Raw genomic sequence first — 20,830 nt, forward strand, 5'->3', positions numbered from 1 at the left:
TAATCAACAGCAGCTTACTTTGTGAATCCCGAAAATTGATTAAAAATAATTACACTTCCCCAAGGAACTCTTTACAAAAGCATTTCTAAAATTCGGGAACTTTTGGATGGGAGTCTGGATCTTTTAAAACCAAATTTCAAACCTTTGAACTCAATGGATAGTTTGTATTCACTTCATAAATGTTTGGACCAGGCCTTTAAAAGTCAAAGCACGCCCAGATGTCATGCATTACATCACATGCTGAACTTCCCTGACAACAAAGGGAAAAAACAGGTCTGAAGCCAACCTCACTGGCTGCCTTCCCAGTGACAAAGCAGCATTCATCTGTCTGGTCTCACCTGCTCCATAACTTCCCCTCTCAAACTGCTTGGAATAAGCAGAGAAGCAGACTCAGGTGGCTGATATTTCTTTCACTCCATCTATTTCTATTTCTAGAAGCACTGGGGGTCAGGATGACCTGAGAAGTTCAAGGAAGCACATTATCTTTGCAGCCTTCCCCCAGCACAACTGAGAAAGCAATCACAGGCCAGGTGAAACATGGAACAGGTTAGGATGTGGAGAGATTTAGGTATCTTACTGACTCGAGCACTACAGTTTTAACATAATCCTCACAAATTTGGCTACTAACCAGATTAACACACAGAACTCCTTGAAGGAAATAGTACTGCACACACTTCAGCTTCTTGTGATAAACACTTGAAACGTGCTGCAGGTTTCCCTCCTGGCAGGCACTGTTCCTGACTGTGAAGATAAGAATTATCTGCACTTTTGAACCAATTGGCGAATCAAGCATGTATTCAACTTACTGCTAAAGTTAGTAGGAGGCATATTACATTCTGAGGGCAGAGAAAAAGAAAACATACTTATTCCCCAGGTAGAAATATTGACAGGAAAGCCTGACCTTTCTTGGTTTCTTGGTATATTGAAGTCATTTAACTAGCCACTTCTCACACCATATAGCATCTAAGTTAGCTTAAGTGAAACCTGAGACAGTTCTCCTCATGAAAAACCCAATGAGTTAAAGACTAACTACTTGAAAGTAATCCTGATGAAACAGTGTGACCTCTTTCACTTTCTTCCCTCTATTTTAATACCTTCATTTAAGTGAGAAGATTTGACTTTATAGAATATTCAGTGTTGCTCAAAAATAAAAGACTTCCACCCCCAAATCTTCATGATTAAACAGAATGCCTTATTCTGCCTTGGTTTAATTTGTATAATAAATTAGCCATTTCACTGTGGATTCCTAAATGATAGTCGAGCCAGTTAGCAAGTTCTACTTCTTACTGCAAAACTAATTCTTAGCTTCAAATGCCTCCTGGGTGTATACACTAGACTTTGATTTTTCCTGTTTATCCTAATAAAATCTCCTACATGCATCTCCTACCTATAAAAGAACAACAGATTTATTTTCTTTCTGTAGCGTTTAAGTCAGTATATCTGCTGTCACCACATACCTCCACTGAGAATGCTCAGCTGAGTGGGGGCTTTTTTCAGGTCAGTTACATCCAATTAAATCCTCCAATTAAATACTCCATGCCTTCATGTTTCTTCTGTGCTCCTGCAGATCACAGGACCATGCTCTGACCTCTCAGATGGGCTGTCCCTGGTGATGTGGCCTCCAGAGCCAGCCTTTCACTGCCCCACACCTCTATAGCTTCACCTGGCTTCTCAAGTGTATGTCTTCAGACACACAGTGCACAACAAAGGAAATTAACACAGGGAATAAGGCCTCAACAGAGCTAAGAAATGCAGTATTGAGGACACTGAAGAGTGGAATCTTCCAGAAAGCAGCCAAGTGCTGGTAAGTGCTTGATCAGGTCCTTTTCCCACCTGCTTAGGGGGATGTGGTTTCCTGTCCTTCCTGTGGTTTCCTGTCCTTATGGCAGTTCTCCCTGTATGCCATGCTCTCTGCACCAGAAGTACTCAGCTCTGGAAAACCAAATTCTTCTTATGATCAACATGGAAATTTAGCTCCTATATCTACCCTCAACTCACAGATCCTTGCAGCTGACTGCATAAAGCTTTTCTTCCTCAGATATGCCACAGAAGCCAGGAGAGGAACTCTCTGGGGCTAGGGCAGTAGCCGGCTGTGTGTCTTTGGTGGGGGCAGATTTTTTGCAGAAATACAATTTACAGCTTGGTCATGAGCAGTGCAGATCTGAAAGTATCATGAAAAGCAAATGTTCTGCATAATCTGATACAAACATATTAAACGCTGTTACAGGATGTTTGCTTAAATGCTTGATATTTCAAAGCTTTCCACTGTACATATTTGAACAACCAAAGAATATCAGGACCTTCATCTTGGCTGGGTCTTGTACTATTCCATTATTAATCCTGTTTGTTGTAGCCCATTCTTTAAGTATCTTGTGCCAAGTTCTGATGTGAAAGGGGGAAGTGAAAATAGGACAGATTTTTGAGCTCACCCATTTGCGGTGTTTGCCTCTCCCAGGCGAAGAGTGGACTGAGCTGTTCCCAAAGGTATCCTGCCCATGCAGCTGGGCAGAGACCACCAACCTCTGGCAGATGATCTGGAGCTTTACTCTTCTGAGGGGCAATATTCTGCCCACAGACAAGGAGGAAGTTGCTAATGCAGCTTGGTTGTGAGTTGCTAATGAGCTTGGTTGTGAGAAAACAGTTCCAGAAGGTTTTATCCTGAAGGAATAGGAAGGACGTTGTTGTAGCTGTAGCTATAGGCGTAGATGCAGACCAGATGCAGATCAGGGATGCTCTGACCTTCCTTGGAAGCCTGTTCCACATCCCAATCCCCCTGGCAGCATGCACTTAGCTCCCAGCTAAGCTCCTGTTTGTCCCATGCTGCCCAGAGGAGCACAGCTGAATTATTTATCTCATTTAAACTTTCTCCAATTGCTGCAGCACTTCTCTCTGAAAACCCCTTTGTCAATATCTCTTCTAGGGCCCTGCAATGAATATAACAGTCCAGGTGCAGCCACAGTCAAGCTGTACAGAGGAAAATTATTGGCTTTTTTTTTCTCCATAATGTAATGTCTCTCTGACCATTGCCTAAGATTGCATCCCGTTCCTTTTTCTGCTCTCACATTGCAAATTCATCTATGATTTCTCTATTGCTAGCCCTCAATCTCTGTCAACAGCACTGCTTCATTCCATCGAATGCAGCATTAATTTGTTAGTGTTTATAGACCAGGGAGTGCTATTGTGTGAGAGGTTGGACTAGATCATGTGGAGACAATATAATATCAGTGCCAGCCTGACAAAGAGAGAATTGACAATTTAAAAATAGAAGGGAAAGGAGGAACTGAAGACAAAATTTAGTGAGTAATAGATCCTTCATTTCTATAGTAAACCAAAACTTTTAAAAATTGCTCACAGTTGAATGGCAAAAAAGCTTTTAAAAGCACTAACACAAATTATAAAAAACAGTAAAATGCCCATTTTAAACCTCACTGAGGTATTTTTTTAAACTTGAAATTAATAGTTCTGGGATTTTTCCTTTTTTCTTGACTTGTGTTCTTTTACTGTCACATACTAATTTTAAAATCTCTTTTCAAGGGAAAATATTTCTAGCTTTTAAACTGCTTGTTTACATCCTTTGACAAAAAAAATTCAATTCAAAGATAAAATTTGTAATTATATTTTTTATATATATTTTCAAAATGTTTTCTTTTTTTAGTTAAAAGTATTAATCAAATTAATATTATTAGTTAAGTTCCAGTCCAGTTTTTACTTTCTTCAAAACCAGTTTTGGGAAAACTGACTGTTAAATGCTCATTCACTTCATGGTGTCTTGATGAATTACACAAATTTCTGGCAGTAGCACTCAGGCTACTGGCATGGGTATGTGGGACCAAAAGACAGTGGCTCAGATAATCATGCAAAAGGAAATTAGAAAACAGGCCTGAGTGCACTTGAGGATCAATTCCCCTTAGTTCTTCTGCCTGTTTGATCCTGTAAGAATAGTAATAACCCATCTTTAGGGTTTTGCAGTGGGACAGACAAGCCACCATTGGCATCTGAGCATTTTTGATGTGGATCTCAGTGCCCAGAGGAGGACATCGGACAATTATACCAGCTCTTTGCTTAGCTCTAGGCTGCAGTGGGGGCCTGATTTGGCTTAACTGCCCTGGCAATCCCTGACTTGGTCCTTTCTGGTACAAAATCTTCTTGACTAAACACTGAATTGAAGGCAAAGACATTCCAAGGTCTGGATAATGTTTCCATATCCTCCCTTCATTAGCTTTGCTGAAAACATTGTAAGTACTATTCTCCCAGTTCAGTGCTTTGAAAATATTCATTCTGTTGTTTACATCTTTTGGAAAGCTATGTGCCAGCACCTCTGAAGCACTGTGCATTAAACTGGCACAGAAGTAAATGATAGATCTTGTAAGACTGCTGTGTTTGAGACTTTTTCTGTACATGTTAATACTCAATTTCGGCAATTTCCAGAGCCTTTTCTTTCCCAAAAAAAAAAAAAAAAAGTTGGCTTCCAGAGTAACTCTTATGCATTATTCCAAGTAAAATCAGAGCCAGCAGGCTGCCACAGAGGCTTGACATTCCCTGCTTTGAAACAGGACAAACATTTGGGTGGAAGGAAGTGCCAGGTTCATTCTCTTTTGACTGCCACAAGATGGAATTCTTGTGTTGTTTTCACAAGAGCTAATGACTGATTAAAACCAGAGTCATTGCAAACCTGGGTGCAACACAATGTTAGTGTCCCACCAGCTAGCTCATCAAGAGCTACTACACAAAAGCTGCAGACCCAGGCTCACAATTCTGGCTTGAAAAATTGCAGCTGCAAATTTCTGGAGGATCAGCCTGCACTCATTCTCAGGGGACACTTTCCTGAACCTGCTCTTACCTGCAGGACTCTCTCATCTCTACTGCAGAACCACACCATCCTTCATTCCCTGTGCACTGAATGTCCATGAAGAATATTTTCCTTTGGCTCATGTTGGGTGTGAAACAAGCACCCCGTGTGTTTGTTCTGTGAATCCACTGGTTCATTGCCAAGAGATGTAATTTTGCCAATAGATATCAAACCAGCCGATCCTGAAGCTTTTGATTGAAATGAATTTAGAATCATCGAGCCATAATAACTAAATAGTTGTCTTGGTGGTTATGATGTATTTACTGTGAGACATCTCATCACCGAGGCAGATTGCATGAATCAAAGTAATTGTATGTTGTGGGGATTGGCAATGATGAGTTTAGCTGCCCTCACTACACAAACTTCTCTTCTGAGCTGTTGTGTGAGTGAGAGAGTCTCTCATGGAGTGAGAGAGCATGGAGCATGCCTGTTGTGGCTGAGGCACTCTTGAGTGAAGAATATCTGTCTGGCATCTTTGCTCTTCCCATGATTCTCTCCTTAGTGACTATAACTACTACTTCATGTGAAAACATAGAATGAATAATAATTTTAAAAAGGCTACAGAACATCAAAATATTACTTTGTATAATGTTGAAAAATTAGAATAAGGTCTAATCTAATGCCTAATCTAAATCTAAACTCTTAGATTAAAAAAACAAAACAAAACACAAACAGTTAAATTTCTCCACTTATTATCATCTTTAGTCAACTCCCAGTTGCAGTGGAGTTCAAACCTTGCTTTTCAAATTGCAGATTATAGTCAGGACATGGACTTTGCTTTGGACTGGGGCTTTCACCTCATCCAGAGTCTTGGCTCTGTGGGCAGGACCTGGAAGCCCGGCAGGGCCCATTTGCAAGGCAATCTGAGGTTTGGCTGCCTCACTGGAGCCCAAATGAGAAGTGAGCATCCCCACACTTCACAAAGCAGTCTGGCAAGAAACTAGGCAGGGAACAACAGAAATTTTGTACAAACATATCACCTAACCTAAATAATTTTCAATAATTTTTTTTCTGGTAACAATATACCTTTTTGATCATCCTTACGATGCCTTACCTCTGACTTTGCAAAGCTTATTTTAAATGGTGTATCTGCAGAATTGGAATTCTTCTTTCCAAGCTACGCTTTTTTGAAATGACTTGTCACTGCAGAATTGCAACGAGGACCAGAACCCCATCTTGTGGTGATAACACCATAGCCTATAACAGCCTATAACACAGCCTAGGAAGGTCTGACTGTCCTTCCTATCCTTACATTTTTCAGACTGTTGCAGCAATATATTAACATCCATCAGTGTCTCTAACTTTTAGTGAAGGTTGAAAAAAATTAAAAATATAAATAAATTCCTCTTATAACCTTATAAGATTGTGAATAGCTTTTTAGTGTCACAGGAAGTCTTAGTATAGTGTGAGCCTGTAAAATTCAGCCATTAATCTAGTCTGAAATCATCAACTATAATAAGACTAGAAAAAAAAAAAGTACTAACATTTCTCCTGAGTGATTTCTTCCTTCAATATATTCTAATATTTTTGGAAGATGTTAAAACTCCTGGTGAATTCTGGATCAAATGCAGCAAGAGCTGTACCTTCCTTTCTGCGTATTTCAGTTCTCTTTGTTAAATAATGGATCTGAGCAAACCAAACATATCTCATGTGAAATTAGATATGGTCCCTTATGGTTGATGTTCAGACAAACTTTAATGGCAGTATAAAGTTAATATTGAGATGAAGAATTTTAATCTATATATTTATGATTGAGATGATTTCTTTTGCAGATAGAGGAAAGAAGTTCTCCAGTGATGTTTTTCTTCCATTCTGAGTCTTTCTATTCAAATGTCAATGTGCAATGTTGCAAGATGGATGTTTATAATTACTCTGATTTCATTAGCTCAAAAGTCAGAATTAGGTGGTAAAAATTAGATTTTAATGAACAATTTCAATATGAGGAAGTTATGAATTGGTGTCTTGAGGATATCATCATGACTTAGAAATGAGGCAAATTAGACAAGTCCAATAGGAAAAAAACTGGAAGGTTGAGAGGAGATTAAAATAACTTCAAACAGACCAGAGGGGTAGGAGTAGAGAAGAATGTGGAATTAGATTTAAAATCTTAATTCTTGTTTTAATATTGCAAAATAATTCTGAATAGTGTTGGTAGGAACTGTGGAAAAGACTTCAACTGCAGGCAAACACAAGGCTGGGAGAATAAAGGTAGCCAGCAAGATGCAGTTATCATTGTTTGAAAGAAGTGCACAGGCAGGCAGACTGCCTGCATCACACCCACCTGGGCTCCCAAACAGACCCAGAGTGGCTTTGCACTTCTGGCTTGTCAGTGTCTTGATCCTCTTCTGCAAGGGAGTCTTGCCTCAGGCCAGCGAGAAAAAAGTATTGGAAGCTTACCATGGTTTTGATGATTCTGGATGAAAGGCAGCTGTTTGCAACATGTGAGGGAGATGATTCTGGAACACCTCTCCTGTAAAGACAGCTGAGAGAGCTAGGGATTTTCAGCCTGAAGAAGAAAAGGCTTCAGGGAGACCTTAGAGCACCTTACAGTACCTAAAGGAACTACAAGAGAGCTGGAGAGGGACCTTTTACAAGAGCATGTAATGATAGGACAAAGGGAAGTGGCCTAAAGCTGAAATTTAGATTATATATTAGGAAGAAATTCTTTACTATGAGAGTGGTGAGGCACTGGCACAGATCACCCAGAGAAGCTGTGGATGCCCCAGCCCTGGAAGTGTTCAAGGCCAGGCTGGATGAGGCTCTGGGCAACATGGTCTGGTGGGAGGTGTCTCTGTCCATGGCAGAGGGGCTGAACCAGATAATCTTTAAGGTCACTTCCAATTCAGACCATTCTATGATTCTGTATTAAATATACATATATATATATAAACAGAAGTTTCTTTACCATGTACTCTGCAGGTGCAAAGTGGATCACAACTGTACAGCTCTTAGATGAAGTTTTTATGAACTGGATGGCTGAGGTTGGGAAAGAAACAGCAAGAAATCAGTGGAATCAAAAAGAGATGTGACTGTTAAAAGGTCAAACACTTAGAAACAAATCTGAGGTGTCCTGAATCCTAATGCAATATCATTCTCATTAAACCGTGTCATGGCCTAAAGCAAATGCTCAGTATAACTGCATTTTTACTGCAGCCATTTTCAAATAATGGTTCCTGTGGCATGGGCATGTCTCATTTGTTATATACAGCCATGCCAGCCATGCAGATGACTCTTAATGTTACCCTCTCTCCCCCTCAACTATTAAATAAACTCAGAAATTACAATGACATTAAAAACACTTCGAGCAATTTTATGTGATCATTAAGTTAGAATATTCCACTCTGAAGGCTTGTGCTATTCAGCAGCCTTGAAATTACTTAGATCAATTAAGTGAATTATATTTTATATGGAATATAGGAATGTGGTATTTTGCCACTGTGGGGAAATATAAATAATGAAACAAGGAGAATCTTCAACATTCCCTTTGTAGTTCCGTGCTGCTTTTCTCACAGCTGACTGTTTTCATTCGCTTGGGCTGCCTTTTTCCTTTCTTGGTGAAATACAGTGATATATCTTTATAAACCCAACGTTTTAGCCTAAAAGCCGCTTTCTTATGCCACCCCTTTTTTCTTATGTGACAGAGAAGTGAAATAAGCAGGCCTAAGTACGGATCTTTTAATGAACTTGAAGTACTTAACCAAGCCCTCAAAACTAGGAGCCTCATTACTGGATATCCTGGAGAAGAACTTCCAAAGGCTGCTGTGTTCTGCTGTGGATTTGAGGTACTGCTTCAAATTGCTCTTTATATCCACTGACAGTACTGAGCCAATCTGAGTCAACTCCATGGGACGGGTTTCTGTTGGTGTCGGGAAACTGAACAAAACCAGGAAAGAAGAGCAGTAGAGGATCAGGCAGAGAAATGAGGGATCCATTAAGGTAGGTCGCTGCCAGACCCAGGAGTATAAGCCAGGTCTTTTAATGGACAATGCTTAATGGGTAATGTCCCTTTGGAGAAAATTATGTATTACAACATCACACTTCATCAGTGAGATTGAGGCTATATTTGCTTATTTTTCTATTTATTTTTATTTATTTACTTTTTAATCTATGCTGTTAATTAGTATAAATTATTTTTATTGGGATATGTTGATTTATATTTCATTCAGAAAGTGGGCTGCTTGCTGTTAATCATAATCTTTACTCCTGATCATTACCAATTTGAGAGAATGTTTATAAACTCTGGTTTCATCTAGGAATACGACCTTGCAGGCAAGGTCATTGGCCATAAGCTACTGCCAATAATTAGTGTGCAAGCAGAGTGAGTAGCTAAAGTACAGTGCAAGAGTAGCTTCAGAAAAAGCATTGCTTTCTGTAAAGTGCAAGAGCTAGAAGATAGTTCCCAGGCTTACAAGCAAGCTGATTGAAAGGCTGTGTAATTAAATTCGTTGTGTGCCTGCCTGTCCTACAGAACATAATAGGACTTACCCAGAAAATGGATCTGATAACCCAGCACCCAGTGCCATGCTAATTCTCATGCTGTTGTGCAGCCCATCCACCAAATTACAGTTATGCAGGATTAATTAGTACCATTCTCTCTAAAGCTAATACTCAGTGTAAATGAGGGGGATTAGTAGGGAGTTATGCGGTGACTTATGAGAAAGGAAACACATTTTTGCACAGGGATCTTAGGGCATATAAATTAAAAACCAAGGGAATTACTTTCAAATATCAATGGCCCACTGCATCAGGTATGATTTTGTTTGCCATGGCAGTGAAATATGTTTGCAGAGATAGAGTTGTGCTCCATCAGCTGCAGCTGAACATCCTTAAGTATTTCAGGAGTCATCAGCTTATATATAATACAATGCAAAAGGATCCAAAGTGCACTTCTAAGGGATTACTTGTATAATGGGGATACTGCAACTAGTTTGAACTACATTCTGTTTAAATTTCTTTTTAAAGAATATTTTTAGAAAGAAAACAAAGACAAGCAAAATCTATAAGCATTTGATGCTAATCTAAAATTACTCAGTAATACAGTGAAAGTTCTTGTTTTGCTATTGTAATGATTAATATCTTCCCTATTAAAAATGTATATCTTATCAGACATTGTTTGTTCAATTTTGGATTCTAATCCCTGGGTTTACTGTAGCTTTATCAGTTTGAGGTTGAGTAATAAACTCATTCTCCCCACTGAAATCCATATGAAATGGAATGAAGCTACTCCATCTCTTTTAAAAACTATTAGATTTAATTCTTTAAATATTTGTCTTTGGCATATGTTTTTTAGTGATTCAGTCATTCCTCTTTCTAGAGCAATGGGCAATATCCTTCCTGAGTTGCAAATGCCAGACCTGGACATAATATTCCTGCTACAATTACAGCACTATGAAATGCCAAGTAATTCCAACATCTTGATCTCTACTCAGAATTATCTTGTTTATTCTGTAATATACATTTTTCCCTGAAGTCTTTTCTTGACAGCATCATGTTCACTTGATTCAAAAATGCTTATCGTTGTTTCGAATTCACTACAGAAGAATACTTCTCTTCCCCATTCATGTAGGCTGTTGCTATGTCTAGCACTCCTCATTCCCCTTCTGTCTCTGCTGGCATAGATTGCTTTCACCCAGAATTTATTTCCTTAGGAGGTTAAGGTGCAAGCATCTTTGCAGCAGGAACTAGAATCCTATATAGTGTCTACATTGGGCACACTGGGTGATACTGCAAGTTTGTGAACACCTGATCACCCAAGCAGTGACTCCATTGAACAGAAGAGGGGTTTGCTATTTGTTCTTACTTCAGAAAGGTGAAGGATTGTACCACAGGTAGCTGAATGTTTATGTTGTTCCTTATATTCTTCCCTGAGAATCTGTAAATGGGTACCATCTGAGATAGACAGACTTAGTCTGATCCAGTACAGCAATTCTCATTTTATTCAAGGGGAAGGAAAAGAAAGAAGGGGAAAACTGATAGGAAGATACAGTAAATTACTCTTCTGTCCCAGAAGAAACAAAAAAAAGTACTACCAAGCAAGGTAGACTAGGCTGGGCTTTGACTGCAGCCCTGCTCTCTCCAGCTGGCTGGGCCCTGCCCACGCACAGCCCTGGGTGTAACCCTGCCATGCCGGCCCTGCAGCAGGGCTTGAAACAAACCCCTGTGAGGCTGCACACCTGAGTCTGCCCCAGGACTGAGTGTGGCAGCTGGCAGAGACAGAGCCTTTGTGTGGCAGTGGCAGAGGGAAGAGAGTGGAAACTCCCACAGACTGACACTTGCACAGTGCCAGCTTATTTATGGTCCCTAGTGCCAGCAGGCTACAGAGTTGTGAAGACATCATTCTTGATGTTGTGAATGAGGATGGTAGAGGAATCAGAAAAAAAAGACAGAGCCAATGACTCGACACTGCAATCAGCTTACATTTATGTCCCCCGGTACCCTACCCTGGCTTTTTTCTGAACTTGTTTAGAGCAATCAGAATCTCCAAATCTCTCTCTCTCTTTCCCCATGCCAGAGTGTATTTAGCAGTTACATTGCACAGGGTTCGAATATTTTTCTAATGAGAAGAGGTGCTATGAAAGCTTTTATGTTGTTGTCTTTTTTATTTGGTTAATACACTCAGTGTGTGTGAATGTGCATCTGTGTAATGTTTTGTTAATGTGACATTTATTCCAGCCTCTCCTCATACTTGTCTGCAAATCAGTCTGGTTTTGTGTTTAATGCAAGTTATCAATCATCTTTCCATGAGCAAATGGTCTCATATTAGGTGGAAGGAAATATTCCAATGTATTCACTCTATTATTGTTTCTTGGAAAAGATCCAGATTTGCAATAAACCAGTGATTAGAAATGCTCAAAGTATTTTAATATCCTAATTATTTTTATTTAACTTCCTCTAATAGTTAAAATTGATACTGAATTTATTTAGAAGCTATTACAAAGGGATTCCCCTCACTCCCTGCCAAGTAGTTCAGAAACACATACTGAACTTAGGCTGAAGACAAAATACATTATTCCTATTCCAAACTGCCAATGATATGAGAAGGGAAAACTTTTGAATGAGAAAGCAAGGTGAAAGGAAATGAAAAAAAAAAAAAAAAGCAAAGAATGCTACTATATATACACTCAATTATCATTTTTAAATTCATCTGATTTAAAAAAAAATGTTACAATGGCAATTTTTCTGTCTTCAGGAGCTGATAATCAGACACCCACTGACTTCCTACATTGCTGGCACTAAGACAGATTTGACTATATGAAAAGACCTCCTCATAAATTGCAGCTCTCCCAGCCTACCTTTTATTTTTTTTCCATGCTATTTGCATTTTTCACCACTTGTTACAGTCATGCTTTGCCTTTTTCACATAAATTTTATTTGAGGTCTCCCCAGGAATGCTTTGCTCATGTCCAGTATTTCTAAGCATCTTTCACTGCCTGGATGGACTGAGGCAACTTGAAGGTGATAATGCTCAGTCCTACAAGAGATCCCTCAGAAACCTGAGGAGCTGTAATGAGAGGGCTCATTGCTGAAACAAGGTCCATGGGACAATTCTTCTACTCAGAGCATTGTAAGGACTTAATGCAGGTATGAAAATGTTACTGCCAGGCTCGTCCTGAGCTGAATCCAGCTATGCTGATGGAAAGTGTTTCAGTTCTAGGGGCCCAAATCTCTTCAGGTACTTTATGGCATTAGAGATATCAGTAAAAGCTACAGGCAGGACCAGTGGCCCGTGCTGCTCCTGGCACAGTGGGCATCCATCCTTGGCTGGACAAGCTCCAGGCCTGGATCTCTAGAGGGGCTTTGGACTACAACAAGCAAAACTGCCATTTAGGGCAGAGGTGGATTGACTTGTTCAGGAAATATCTTTTCAAACTCCCTTCAATCAGAAGTTTCACACCCCTTTGCCCCTAACAGAATCAATGACATCAGATTAGCATAAAACCAAAGATGTGGAAGACTGAAAAAAAGTGAAAAGTATCTCTTATAAGAAGTAAAGAATTTATGGGCCATGATAATTTTGAAAATAATTGTAACTTGACAATAGCTATTGCCTGTAAGCCAGCATCTAAGTGTACTACATTACTTAGGAAGTAAATTTATTATGATGACACAAATGTTTTTCAAACAATCTTGCAGAGCCTTGCTCATTAAATTAATTTTGAAGTGCTAATTTGGCACCATTTTTTAATGCACATTAATTCACAATAAAAATCTTTACATGCTCAGATTTTTTAAAAAAATGTTTAAATGGCATTGGAATTTGTTTGAGAAATGAAATTTATATAAATATGGTATAATTCAAATTCCCATGCCTCATTTTTTTTCTTTAGTTGCACATGAAGAGATGAGTGTTTCATGTCATGCTGTGTCACTCTATGAGAGCATGTGAATGAAGTCCCTGAAACTATTTATTAGTGTCATTTTAACTGTGGTACCTGGACAATACTTATCATTCACCCATTCAGACCACAGACTGGGCTTAAACCACACCTAAAGCCACTTTAGATGGAATATCTGCATTCTGAATTTTTTCATGTCTATCCCCGTGTTTCAGGTGAAAGGAACAAAACATAACTTGTTAACATTGTGAAAGACTGATGGTAGAACTGCCTGATCACAATGCCAAGGCATTTAGTCCAATGATAATCAGGGTTTTCTGAATATTTATTTAGGTATGTACCTGACACATAAATTAGTTTATGATTATCTGCATTTATTTGAAATACTGAGCTATGATCTATTTATTGATGTAAGAATATTTTCCCAAGTCGCCAAACATGTACTGAATCCCTCAAGATGTTTTAAATCAGTATCTTAAGGCAAAATTTTCCTCCTTGAATTAATCAGGGGGTTGGAGTGTGTCTTTGTTGCTCTGTTCAGTCCTTTATGTGATTAATTGCAGATCTTTCCTTTGACTGTTGCAGCAATGCCTCATCCACTCCACATTCTCTTTGATGTAATCTACCCTCACAAATGAGGTCATTTTGGTTTTCTTAAGTCTATTGCCTGTCCAAAAATGCTGTAAGATCTTACAGGTGTCACATTTTCCTAGATAAAAAAAGGTGGAAGCCCCTGAAAGGTGTTTAGAGCCTACAATATGTAGTGCTGAAGAGAGAGGTGCCTTTGAGTATGCTGAGACAAAATCAGCATTTCAGTGTACAGGCAGGTTTCTTTTTTAGTGTATTTTTCAGGCAAACATGAACTTTGTGGTCCTCTCTTTAGCATAACATTTCTGAGCTTGAAGCAGTTCACCTCCTTGGAGAAGCCAAGTTGAAGGTACTCACTGCAGCATCATTTAGAGCATCCCTACTTCAAAGAAAATGTTAAGTTCTCCAGATGGTAGCAGTTATCCTTGCCTGTGAAAATGGAATGGAGATTTATGGTCCTAGAACCACAGCAGATCACAGGAAATGTTTTTCCCCCTCTAGCAGTGTAGCTGTACAGGATATATACCCTTAAGAGATTTCTGACTGGAGTTGGGTTTTAGCTCTTTTACATAGCAAACATATAATTTCTTTCCAAAAAGAAACCTTAGATGTATGCCTAAAACAAATTTCCACATCCCTTCATTAGACTATTCCACCCTCTCTCCTTTGTCTCTGCCCCTACTTTCCCTTTAATATCGATGAAAACAATTTGCATGATAAACAAAATACAACTTAATTTCCTTGTACCTTATAGGAAGAAAATAACGCTGCAAACTAAGTTAAGTAAATGAATAGTGCATGAACTGCTGCCATCTCTTGGTTATATTCATCACTCCAAGTATTTTGGGCGTATTCATCTAAATCAAGACAATTAAAGCATTTCATTTCATAGCGTTATTTCCCCTTTCCTTTCATATCCAGCCTTGCAAACACAAAGCAAAACTAAGTGAAACAAAAGACATTTCTGATATACTTTTTTTTCCCGTGTTTGAAGACTAACATGCTAATTTTTATGCCTTACACAGTTGTGTTCTCTGATTAGAACCCACAGAAGGTAGTGGTATAATTCCAGTGCATTTCAAGAGCATTTGGATGGTTTCAGCTGGAAATTGTCAGGTTTCTAGTGAAGCTGTCAGTGGAATGACATTGGTTTCTCCCACCCGATACCATTCACCACAATTTCTGCATGTTTAATCAGCTCCTGCTGATTTCAGTAAGACATCAATTGACCTTTTCTAGGTCAATTGCAATGTGTGGACAGCTAAAATATCCTGTCTGAGCAGTCATTAGATGCTCTCCAAATGATAATATGGATGATGAATTGGAGGAAAACCCAGACAATCTCCCAATGGCAGCCCAGAGACAGGATTTTCACCTGTTCCTCACTTTGTGCCACTGCAGTTGGTGTCTCACTGGCTCAGGAACACGTTTGCTGTGGCTGTGCCTGGCCAGGCCCTGTGGCTGCACCACAGCCACTCACTGCAGACAGCAGCAGAGACCAACCAGCAATTTGTACTGAGAGCACAAACAGAAGGTCTGAGAGGAGCCTCATTAAAGCACTCCTGCGCTGTGCCAAAGGTTACTTTAACACCCAGGCTATAATTAGCAGATCCTCTCACTTAGCTGGCGAGAAGGCTCATCCACAACCTGTCTGCTGGAGCAGAAGCAATTAGGAAATCCCATCACTCTGATAGGCAGTTGCTTGTCATGTCCCACTAAAAACACCTCGTGGAACTGAGGCCTTACAAAAAAAAGTTTCTTTATCTGAAAGACCAGAAATTGCTTAATCTTTTCCCAGCTGGCAAGAGACATCTGGTCACAGCTGAAAATCTCTCTCCTATGGGATGGACACGACCCTGCAATTCTGGGACAAATGACTCTCTTATCTTTTTTTTTTTTTCTTCTTCTTTTTGTATTTTTTTTTGTCATGACTAAGTTATGTAATTACATCCAAACTCAGCTAACACCCCCAGCACTAAGTTTGAAAGGACTTACAGAAAGTAACAAAGTCGCCCCATATAGCAGGCTTTGCTTCACTGGTTTTTATTCATGAGCTCCTTACATGACAATTTACTGAAGCTGATTTTCTTACTCACTGACATGATTAAAGCAATATCACCCCAGAGAGTTCCTGTTTGCCTGTACATATCACTGCAGCCCTCTCAACTTCCTCCAAAGCAAGGGCAGAGCCCCACTGTGCTGGAAATTTGGCAGGGTGAGGTCTGTTCTCATTTCATTATGGAGACATTTTGTCTGCTCTCCCTTTGTCTTGCTCTAATTTCTTCCTGATGACTTGATTAAAGGATTAAAAAAAAAAAAATAGCAGCGTGGTAATTCTGATCTGGAAGAGCACAATAAATACCAGGAAAGTGCTGTGAAGCAGTGCTTCACCCTCAGAGTGGATCAGAGATAGATAAATAAAGTGCTTTGGGCTGGGAGCTGAACTCCCTGTTCTGATGAGCAGGTAATTGCCAGAGTGAGTATGACATGGAGGCATGAAAATGGGGTGAAAAGCCACCGTGGAAGTACGAGCAGGACCTTCAGTGCTCACATCCTGCTACCTGAGCAGTGCTTTTCTCACACCACTTACTAACCACCTCCCAGAAGGAAGGATTTCTACAGCTCATTTGTGGAACGACTTACCAGTAGGCTGTCTGCCTGAGGATGCAGATTTTGTAGTGATTATTTTAGCCTTTTCCTTCCCAGTGCCCAGCTCACAAGAGATTACATGGCATTGCTCAAAAAGCAGGAAAATAGTCTTCATAAGCAACAAAACTTTTTTCCTGGCTTATATCTTCATTTTAATTTAATTTTTTATAAAACCAGGATCTTTAAACGATGCCCAACCCTAGAAACAAATGGGTTCAGACTTGCAGATTCCTTCAGGATGTGAATACTTAGCTTCCAATCCACTGATTTTTTTTTATTTTTTTTTATTTTTTTTTTTGCTACCCTATCATGAGATTAATTGGAGAAAAATGGTAGGCCACTACTATTTCTGTTCAAACTCAGACACATCCTGGTGGTTTCCAAACCTCCTCCAGGGACTCATCTTTCCTGCATAGCTGCTTTCTAAATGGGGTTACTAAATGGGGTTACGGTCATAAGAAACCTCCACAGAACCCTGGATGATACTTTTTATTTTCTGACATGATTTGCTTTCTTCTGGAAGTGAATCTTTACCCCAAAAAAGCATAGGTGCTTTAATTTAGAATAGATGTCTCTTCAAAGGAAATATCCCAGCTCTGATGAACACCACCAAGCTCAAAGGAATAACTAGACTGAAGTTATCATGTTTGTGTTTTTTTTAGTGCTCAATCCAATCACTCCACAGTCTCTGCTGAAATCAGGAGCAGGCTGGGAAAGGGCACAGCTTGGACAGCTCCTGCCTCACGTTCTGACTGTCCAGGATGGGCTGATGTAGTGATGGGTTTAGTCCTTACAGCCAGCGGGCAAATGAAGGATTCTGATTTCTGAGGTGGCCAACAGCTAAATTTGCTTAAAAAAAAAAAAGTCCAATTGAGAAAAATGTTTTATTTATTTTTATTTACTTTTATAATAGCTGGCAAGAAAACATTTCCCTAGATGATATCACAGTAATATTCAAATGTGATTCCCTGAGAAATATCCTGACCAAGATAGTTAATTTTAAATTAGTTAAGTGGTTATTTGGCTGAAAGGGATTTTACAAACAAGATCTACTTATGAGTCTTCAGGCTAAGGAAATATTCTAGTGAAGTTAATTAAGAATGGGATTCTTTACTATGTCTTCTGGTTAATATGATAATCAGGACCGTGTTTGCAGCCACTGAGAACTGTAATCAAACAACAACTAAAAAAGGTAATGATCATCCTCATGCTTCACAGGCTTTTTTTTCTAGAAGGAACCTTCTGGCTGCAATTATAAATATTATTTATAGTGATGGTATTACTTGTCTCAAATTTACAAACTCTTAATATGTTGGTGTTTTAGGATTGAACAAGATTAAGAAGGGGAGGAAGTCCAGAAATCTTTATCAGTAGAATCTTCTGATAGAGGGAAATGGGCTTTTATTTTTCCTCTTTGCTGTAAATGTCTTCTAAAAGGCTGTCATAGAAAAAATTAAAATTGGAACTGTTTGATTAAAAAGAAAGACAGTACTGTTTTCTTAATAAAATTGCATTATTTTTTAGTAAAAAAATGTAACAATGTTTTGGGGTTCATTTGGTTTTCTCCAATGTCACTTCATAATCAGAAAAAAAAAAAACCTGGTGTTACAAACACAGCAGTGAGGAGTTTCCAAGGTGTGAGGAGAGGGTGCTGCATAACACTCCTCAGCATTGCTGTTCTAGCAATTAATCAATAAAGGGTGTCCCTAAATGAGGATCCGCTTGGAAAGACGGGGGAGGAATCTTCCTGGCAGGAGCCTTTGGGAACAGTCCTGTGGAGGAGACTTTGTGGCAGAGTGGAAATCATTGTCCCCATTTTTTGGCTGATAGGAGTTCCTGGCAGGTGAGAGGAATGTTGGGAATCCAGGCAGCACTTCCAGGGTTTGCTTCTTGGCAATGGGTACATAAACCACTGACTTCACTTCATGCAAGAGGAAATGCCCCAGGGGTAAATAATTTCATCTTTCAGATCTGATGCCAAATTCTGTATGAGAATGGGCCTTCATAACTCTGATGGACTCTCAAAGCTGGGCTTGTAACAAATATTTTAAACTCCTGCTCTTCAAAGAAAATAAAGCCTTTTTAGCTTTTAGGAAATTATGACCAGAATTCACACAAGGGAGTCCTCTATATGTGTATAGAAGTCTGCTTTTAACTGTGCACTTTGCAGTACTCTTCAAAAAAAGCACTCATATATTCAAAGATGACACAATCAAAGGCAGCCTAGTGTCCAGTTAATCCAACCAGCAGGTGTCTGTAGATAGCTGGTTGAGATTCTCTGCAGACTTGATGCTAAAGCTTTCTCAGACATCATCTAGTAAGAAAAGAAAAAAGGATAAAAAGGGAAGCTTTAAAAATTATTATTATTATTATTATTATTATTATTATTATTATTATTATTATTATTACTGCCATTTGGTTCATTATTATTATTATTATTGACATTATTAATGATATTATTATTACTCCAGGTGTTCAAGTCCTAGCTTCTCCATAATTTTTGTATGGTTTTTTTTGTAATATGAGAGAAAAGACCAAGATCTGAAAATGGCATCCAACCTCAGAGCTAAAAATACTCATAATTTCTCCATGCTATCTATTTTTTCTCAGGAGTACAGGTTGTCTTTTTCTGCAAGTTTTTGAAAGTTGCATGTTAGTATGTTGATATGCACAATGTAGAAATCAGAATATCAAAAGAGAGCCAATATAATCTATTTTTACATCTAGTTCAAACAAGTCAAAAAGTAATGTTGTCTGCCTTCTTCACTATCGTCATAATTAAATGGATAATTAGAATAAATATTGTAGAGATGAAGGAAAAGTTCAAGTAAAACGAAGGATGGGAAGGTAAATTTCCTCTCCCTGTAACCAGAACTTTGAAACTAGGAAAAAAAATGGTGCAAAAATCAACGGGAAAGGAATCATTACTTTTAATTAGTAAAAAAATTTAGAAACAAAATAGATTCCTATAGATGGATCATAATTTCTTTTTTGATAAGAGCTCCTAAATGTAATCCTCGTATATCACAGCATACACTGAGTGCTTGGGGACTTCAAGCAGCAAAGTGTTGCTGAAAATAACCCAGTGTTTATTTTCCCCTGAAGTTAAGTCCAATAATCCTGACAGTGCCTGAGAAGAAACAACTCTTCTTGTAAGTGTATCAAAGGGCCAAAGCACCCTAAAAACTGCTGTAAATGAAGAAAGTGCTTGTGTTTTACAGATAAACACCAAGGCCATGTGAGAGCTGTGGGCTCACATGGAATGAGAGGAAGCAGCAGGCAGTGTGCCAAGCTTTCAGGTCAGTGTGGTGTGAAAACACAGAGAAAAAATAACCCAGAAATGACAAATGAGTCCATGTGGATGGGCAGGTCAGCCCCTCTGATGGAGCAGTGCTGGCAGACTGACCATGGAGCTTTTCTCTGCAGCCACATCCAAACTCAGACACCCCTGCTGGCTCTGGCCCTGGTCCTAGCTAAATGTGATGACAAGTGAGAATCATAACCCAACTGCTGATTTTGGGACTGCAAGTGAGGAAGAAAAGCCTCTGGACTCACATGGGGCCTCTCTCGTCCATTAAAGAAACATTTTTCAGAGGGTAAACATCCTAACTGCTTTCTGTGGCTTTGAACATTTCCTTCCTGAGCTGTAGATTATTTTGGGATCAAATTTTCTTTCATCCAGCAATAGTCAGTAGTGCCAGGGCCTCTAGTCACTAATGGAACATCAGTAATTGACCAAATGGTAGTCCTGCAAGTTCGTCTATAGTAGAAAAAAACTTTCATCTGCACAAGCCAGTGCAGCAACAGGGGAGAACCTACTCCATGAACAGCCCACTGCAAGATCTTAAGTAAGAAATCAGTGTCTCAGAGGCCAGTCTGTCCAGTCCTGTGACTCTGCAGCAGGGGATTAGGTAAGATTTTGGCTCTATGTTTATTATGGCTTCTTCTGGACCTCTTGAGCAAGCGCTGTCCAGAGACAGACATAAATACACTTGTTCAGGGATTGCAGCTCTGGCCAAACAGTTTCACCTCACTCATAAGGCCACAGAAGGAATGAAAAAAATCTCAGGTTTTTGCTCTGGATGTGTTATATCTTCAGGGTAGCATGAAGGAGGATTGCAGTAGTTTGAATCTCACACTCTGTGTGGGACTAGGCAAGTGTAGAATGTGGGCAAAAGTTATTTGCTGTGAAATATCTGGAGTAAATATTCCACATGGCATACACCATCCAATTCTCAACAGGGCTGAATCCCATCCACTCACCTCATGTGGCATCAGGCAGGGATCAAATCAAGTGAGCAGTCTGCTTCAGAGGTTAAGGAAGTTCCCAGCTTCAGCCCAAATGTCAAGAGCAAGACTCTGCACTGGAACTGCCTCAGTCCCAGGAGGGACCCTCAGCCTGGAGTGC

The sequence above is a fragment of the Motacilla alba genome, chromosome 6, assembly GCF_015832195.1.
Source record: "Motacilla alba alba isolate MOTALB_02 chromosome 6, Motacilla_alba_V1.0_pri, whole genome shotgun sequence".
Taxonomy (NCBI): domain Eukaryota; kingdom Metazoa; phylum Chordata; class Aves; order Passeriformes; family Motacillidae; genus Motacilla; species Motacilla alba.